Below are 5000 nucleotides of genomic sequence, written 5' to 3' on the forward strand. Positions count from 1 at the left end.
CGCACGCACGCACGCACGCACGCACGCACGCACGCACGCACGCACGCACGCACGCACGCACGCACGCACGCACGCACGCACGCACGCACGCACACACACACACACACACACACACACAGATAATAATTTTAAGGCGCTAGGACAATGGTCGTCAAACTTCTTTCTTTATTATTCCTTTCTTTTTACATTGTGTATATACAGTATGTTTATTATTATTAATGCTGCTACAATGTCTGTAGAACCAGAACAACCTGTACACATGACATAGCAATACAGAAACCTTGAGTGCGGAGGATTCCATTGGTTTGAATGAATGTGTTATTATGAGATAGGAGCTGAATTCTTCTGGTCTGTATTAGCTCCCATGGCGGCTTTCTAACTCCCTTTGACAATGTGTGCACTGACAAACTGCATATCATACCAAAAGGTACCAAGCTCAACAAGGGTGTTGATGTTGTTGCCGTTTTAATCCACACATTTTTATTTTGTTTTGCACCAAATGGAGTATTGTTTACTGTTTTTGATAAAAAATACATTTAACATAAATGTGAAAAACTAAATAAAAAACCCAAATCATCTTGGTATTCCCTGCTGAGTTTCAGTAGGAAATGTTTACGTATGTTACGTATTACATATGCCCGTATACTGTACGGGCATATCGGTCGATGGTTTTCAACAACCAGATCTCCATATATGCAGAGATTTGCGTAATTTATAGAAGTACTAGACTGGTGCCACCAGCCTACTCAGGAACGATGCAAGTCTGGAACAATGCATGCCCATTGTATCCGTTTGATATAATCCTACAGTTAGAATAGACGGCACACCCGTAGTGCAATTGCCTACAAACATTGCACAAATATAATCCATGCCATGGGAAATCCAAAAAACTACCTTTCATGCTTGCAACTTTCATATTTTCCTTTCAACTTACAATACAATTCTAAATTATTTGAATATTTAATTATATTATATACTATATTTAATAAATAACCTTTTCAGTTTTCAAAAATGTTTTGACACAAAACCAAATGTTTTATGGTAATGACTCACCAGGAGCCTGGTTCCAGACTTAAAATAAATCTCATTGGAAAAATGAATGGGCTTTCTATCTGTGGAACCACAAAATGGCCACCACTGCTATGCCACAAGGTAGTAGTACTGGTAGAGTGAAAATACGTGCAGCTGTTGCTAGTTTGTTGACGTATATATGTCCTCCTGCGGCCCTCCTCTTCCTCTCCCGTCGGTGAACTGTGAACTCTTTAGAGTCCCCTGGTTCTCACATCATCTGTTTAGATTGAGCATGGCAATGTTTGGCCTTCAGTGATGCAGCCTTCCTCCAGCAGGACCCCCCCGCCCCCTGCCCGAATCACCAGGAAGTGTTTACCTTTAAACTCAGAACGTTGGTGTGTTCTCCATGCGCGGGTAATGGGAATGGGCCGCAGAGAGACACATTCGCTCACACATGCAAGCTCTCACATGCAAGCTCTCACACTGACATGCTCAGAGGTGTTCGTACGCACATTCAAACTTGGGGAAACAGAAAGTGCAACAGTGTGTTAGCAAAGTCACATACCATACGCATGTGCAAACACCCCCAAACACACACACACGCGCGCGCGCGCACACACACACACACACACACACACACACGCACACGCACACGCACACACACACACAGGTCAGACCTTTTTTTTTATTTTGCTAAATATACTCAAGCCCTTTTTGCCTATTTAGTAATGGTTAATTTGTGTAATGTTTTTACATTTCAACTCAATATGCTTATAGAAAGTGTATAACTAATCTAAAATGCCTGGTCATACAGTATACAGTACACTACACTACAGTACAGTGCTCTTTTTCCCTATCTTGTCAGGAAGGTTATACATTTTCAAGAAGAATCTTTGCTATGAGATATAATATGTGGCACAGATGTTGAAGATCTGCTGCTTCCAATGTGAACGAACACATATCATATGTGTCTTACTGTGTGCGAGTGTAACAATCTGTGTCTGTTTCACGCACAGGTTGCCTGGGATTTAGTCCTGATGTGAGTTGTTTGATGCAACCATGCTTTTTTAATCACACCAGCACAGTGAACTTCAGTTAAGAATGTTTAGCTACCAGTCCGGCTCTAAGGATGGCAATGTCGGTCAGTTGGTCTGTTCGCTTCTCCTCCATCTGCACCATTGTGCAGGCGAACCTCGCTCTTAAAGGACAAGTCCGGACAAAAATAACATATACAGTAGCCTTTTTCCTACACATATTGATCCCAAATGATGGGATCTATTTGCAGAATTGCCCCTGTCGTCCAGTTTCCCCAGCAGCCCCCATAGCATAGAGCAGATTCCATAAGCATATCACTACTTATGCTATTTGTTCCGGTCAAAAGTGATTTTATTTTTCATGAATCTGTTATTAGTCTGCCGTAGTCTGCTAAACAGACCGATGCCGTATACAGCTGTTATGTGTTTTGCCAAGTCCTGGAAAAGGCGCGCTGTGATTGGCCAGTACAGGCACTTTGATTGGCAGTTTTGCCGAACACTCACCCCAGAACATGATTTACGAGACTGTGGCGGCTTGTGTGGGACAACCAAGGCATGGATGTGTGTGTAATGACAACTGATAACAGATTCATGAGGGAAAAACTTTTAACCGCAACAAATAGCTTAGCGATATGCTTATGGGCTCCACTTTATGCTATGGGGGCTGCTGGGGAAACTGGACGACAGGGGCAATTCTGCAAATAGACCCCATGGCAAGTCATTTGGGATCAATTTAGTCCGGACTTGTCTTAAGGGAATGGGAAAAGACGCTATGATTGGATTAATTCATGTTACACCTAAAACACACCCATCAAGTTAAGTCAAGTCAATTCTATTTATAAAGCACATTTAAAAACAACCAAAGGCTGACCAAAGTGCTGTACATCAAGGTTAAAAAACACACAACAAAAGCATCAAATACATACAAATAAACAAAAGGATCATCAATATATACAAAAAAAAAAGCATCAATATATAAGCCATAACAGGAAGGCAAATAGCTAAGGAGACGAAAAACATAAGCAAGTGTCCAACCATTTCTCCAAGGCAGGAGGTATTATTTAAAAGGCCTGGGAGAACAGGTGCGTTTTTAATCTGTTTTTAAAAATGTCCAAAGAGGGTGCGTGCAGACCTGATAAGTGGCTGTGTGTGTGTGTGTGTGTGTGTGTGTGTGTGTGTGTGTGTGTGTGTGTGTGTGTGTGTGTGTGTGTGTGTGTGTGTGTGTGTGTGTGTGTGTGTGTGTGTGTGTGTGTGTGTGTGTGTGTGTGTGTGTGCACTTTTAATAAAAGTGGTCTCTGTGTGTATGCTCTAACATGGCCAGTGCGGTCTCAGAAACCACTCCAAAGGATGTGTTGCTCGATGCTGAACTCTCTGATGAGGGTCATGGTTTGATAGAGCCGTCTGACTCACACTCAGGCTGCTTCTGTCCCTAGCTATCCATGTCATGTTCCCAGGGCTGGATGGCCCAGCGCAGGGAAGGGCTTGATATCCTCATGAAGTTGGCTGAGGTCATCTACAGCTGTTTACCACTGATTTGTGAATTAACATCACAGGCTCAATGTGTACTGTATACTGTTCTCACACACACACACACACACACACACACACACACACACACACACACACATACGCACGCACGCACGCACGCACGCACACACGCACACACGCACGAGCGCATACACACACAAAAACATGCACGCACAGCTGGTACCAGATGACACCACTTGCAGCCTTCTCATTTCTTTCTTTCTTTCTTTCTTTCTTTCTTTCTTTCTTTCTTTCTTTCTACAGTATGTCTCTCTATCTCTGTACTGTATCTCTCACTCTCACTCTTCCTAACTCTGTTCAGGTTGAGGCCACATGTGCTTTAGAAGAGCTTTGAACCTGCGAGATTAACTGTGTCTGTCTGGCTGGATTTATCTGGAGAAGGGCACAGTGTTGCTGAGGCTCATGACCCTGGCTCTTCCTCTTTGTCTGTCTCAGTCTGCGCCCAGCCCGCAGACCATCACAGGCTGTGGGATTCCATATAGAAATCCTCAGAGCATCAAAGTATAAAGGGCATCAGTGAGCATCTTGACAGAAGTGAGATGGAAAGAGGGCACACGCAGGCCTTAAAGAAAATAACGCCTCCTGTCCCTTATCTCGGTTGCCAAATCTGATCAAACACATTTAGCCTGGTCTATAGCTCCAAGTCCCACATTTATTTATTGTCTTTTTCCTTTCTGAGCAATATTGTTCGCTCCAAGCTTTCTGTGTTAATTCTTTCCAGGAGGTGAAAGAAAACCAGGGTGGTAAATGTTTCATAGAGAGAATAAACAGTAAACATCGTAAAGAAATAAATAAAGCTGTTATAAAGTTCATTGAAAGGGACGTTTTAATTACGTGCCGGTTGCTCATTTTGTTTTTAAATTGTATTTCCAATTCAAAGTGGAAAGCTAACTCGATATCAAAGGAAGAAAAACAAATATATAGGCTTTTCCCAAAATGCGACCCAAACTACCCAGAATCCTCTTCCAAGACCACAGAATGACATTTTAGGACGTTTTCTTGCCATGAGCCCATGACTTACTTCCTCTTTTGTTCATAGGTGGCATTTAACTTCATGCAGAGGATGACTGACTGACGAAAGGCATCAACAGTAAGTACATCATATTATGATCTCACGCAGTAGTTCTCAAACTCTTTTGAGCTCCGGACCACTGGCATATTTTGAACTCGTCAAGGTCCACCCTAACCAACCATATACATATTTAATCTATAAGAAGGCAAAACAGTCATTTCTATTTTGTTAAAAAATACATATATATTCAACATTAATTATCTTAAAGCTGGATTTATACTTATGTGTGCCGGGGGTCGAACACTGAAAATAGCCGATCTACAAGCTCACAACACTTTGCACTGTGATGTGTTGTGAACTTGTGAGCTTGTAGATCTGCTATTTCTGCCACATGA

General features: G+C 42.3%; 1 protein-coding gene across 1 annotated transcript in view; it reads left to right on the forward strand.

Annotated features, from left to right (window-relative positions):
- znf469 (zinc finger protein 469) overlaps positions 1–5000 on the forward strand; it is a 190381-nt gene that overhangs the window by 62049 nt on the left and 123332 nt on the right. The window contains exon 2 of the mRNA XM_080438311.1: positions 4633–4683. The gene's annotated coding sequence lies outside the window, so the exon portion shown is untranslated. The remainder of the gene's footprint in view (positions 1–4632; positions 4684–5000) is intronic.

This window comes from Gymnoscopelus braueri (assembly GCF_963280865.1).
Source record: "Gymnoscopelus braueri genome assembly, chromosome: 9".
Lineage (NCBI taxonomy): Eukaryota > Metazoa > Chordata > Actinopteri > Myctophiformes > Myctophidae > Gymnoscopelus > Gymnoscopelus braueri.